Below are 2,147 nucleotides of genomic sequence, written 5' to 3'. Positions count from 1 at the left end.
GGACCTAACCATCCATATTTGATTTTTTTTTTATTGTTCTTGGAGCTCCCATAGCTTAGTTTAATTTTAGTAAGAGTTTTACGGCACTTGCAACACAATAAGGTCATATAAGACAAGTGCCGAAGACGAGATTTATTACAAGAGATTAATAAACACAAAAAAGAAGGAGGAGAGATCAGGACGATAGATGTTTTGTAGGAAAGAAGGAGAAAACCACATCACAGCACCCGCCAACCACCCAGTCCCAAAACTAGATCTAGTCTGAAGAAATCTTCACAAAAAGTACAATAAAACTAGTGTGTCAGTTTTGTCGAGAAGTACCCGTGAATTGAGATGTCTAAGCAAACTTTGACCATGACAAAATATGCGAGGAGAAACGAACGTCAGAAAAGAAATTGAAGTGACTCCCCACTTGGGGTCCACACTTAAACAAAGCATAGAATGGTTAGAGAATCTGTCACGACTACCACAAGACGGTATGGCGGCTAAAGCACACAGCCAAGGATCAGATGGATGCAGAGGAAGAGACAGGCCCGGGAAAAGAAGAAAAGAGAAAAGAGGGGTCAGAGAAACAATAGATAAAAACAACAATATTAGATTTAGTTTTAGTAGAGGTTTTACGGCGCTCGCAACTGCATAATGTCATATGCACGCCAGAAGATTAGAGGTGTTACAAGAGAGTAACAAACATAAAAAAAGAAGAAGGAGAGATAAGGACGATACATGTTTGATAGGAAAGAAGAAGCAAACCACACCCGAGCACCCACCAACCACCCACTAACAACAGTATAACCATGTAACAGGCGAGACAAGAGACAAAAGTAAAACATATGGTAAGACATTCCATCTCTATTTTCTTGAAACCTTATTTCATTGATTAGATCTAAATCTAGATCTAGATTTCTGGATCTAAATATAACATTGTAAAATGCCATGGGTGTAAGCACGAAGCAACGGCATCCATAGGTCGAAGATTGTATTTTAATTTGGAAAGAAAGGTCACTGAATTGTGTGGAAGGTAAGAATGATAAGCAGGTTTGGCATGGTATGGATGGGTTCAATCCCCTTACACACACAGGAAGGTCAATAAAAAAGCGGGAGGTAAACCGTTGCCATTAACAAAATATGAGGCAGCGTGGTGGAATCAGGCTCTCGTCAATTTTTGGGCATATAGATCTAGAGTTATTGGTATCATCTTAAAGCTTGTTCACTTGTCTTGTTTTCAATGAAAAAATTACCCATCTATCTTCAATAGAAGTGGAGATATTTTGGATTGAAGGAGGTGGGGTCACCTGATTTAAGAGGTAAAATTAACGAGAAAATGGACGCCAAAGTTTGGAAAATTTCAAAGCTGGAGAGTCCATGGAAACTGTAAATTTATAATTTTGTGCTTTAACCAACGTTTTCGGTGAAATCCTTAAAGGAATGTGTTTGTAAATGGACACAAACGGTGTTGAGCCAAAAAACAAAAATTTGATAAACAGGGAGAAAACTGCTGTTTTCTTCGATTTCATTATTTTGACGAGAGCCTGATTCCACCACGCTGCCTCACAAATAACAAAAACGAAACATGACAAACAACAAAAGTATTCATCATAAGGTCAGTGAGTTCGATTGCACAGATCGACTTCAAGATCTCCTAGATCTACATCTGCCCAGTGTTGGACATATTGCCTCCTTTATCCCGCGATTCAAACTGTTCGTACATCACGAGATTTCACGCTTTACATACAGTTCAAAAGTAAGGACCTCTCAGAAAAATCAGCGTAGATCTAACGGTTTTGGAACGCAATCTAAAGAATGCCGATGAAGTCTGATTTGAGAATTCGTATAGAGAAACTTACCTTGTATTTTTTCGCCATTGGCAGCGTCCTTCAGAAAAGTGCACAAAAGTTGCTGTTTGCGTCATCACAGAAATGTGGCTTAGAGAGTATGACAGATAGGTCTATTTTTGCCGAGGACAAATTCGTTTCGTGTGGAATCCGCCATTAGGCTAGATCTAGAATCTAGGCCCTAGATCTACCTTCTGATATCTGTCGACTGTTGAGAATATCGGACTTCCGTTTTCGAAAGAGAGGGGAGGTGTGTGGGTGTATGTGCAAATACAATAAAATGCCATCAAAAGGGGTGAGCGGGGGGTGGGGGGT

At 39.7% G+C, this 2,147-nt stretch overlaps 1 protein-coding gene across 1 annotated transcript in view; it reads right to left on the bottom strand.

The window, feature by feature from the left end:
- Positions 1–1,921, bottom strand: part of LOC101860312 (sodium/potassium/calcium exchanger 3) — a gene marked incomplete at its 3' end in the record, with an annotated part of 25,467 nt that extends 23,546 nt beyond the window's left edge. The window contains 1 exon segment of the mRNA XM_013079337.1: positions 1,845–1,921.
- Between the last annotated feature and the right edge of the window lie 226 nt (positions 1,922–2,147).

Source organism: Aplysia californica, unplaced genomic scaffold (genome assembly GCF_000002075.1).
Source record: "Aplysia californica isolate F4 #8 unplaced genomic scaffold, AplCal3.0 scaffold00048, whole genome shotgun sequence".
Taxonomy (NCBI): Eukaryota; Metazoa; Mollusca; class Gastropoda; order Aplysiida; family Aplysiidae; genus Aplysia; species Aplysia californica.
This window is presented reverse-complemented; position numbering and strand designations above follow the sequence as displayed.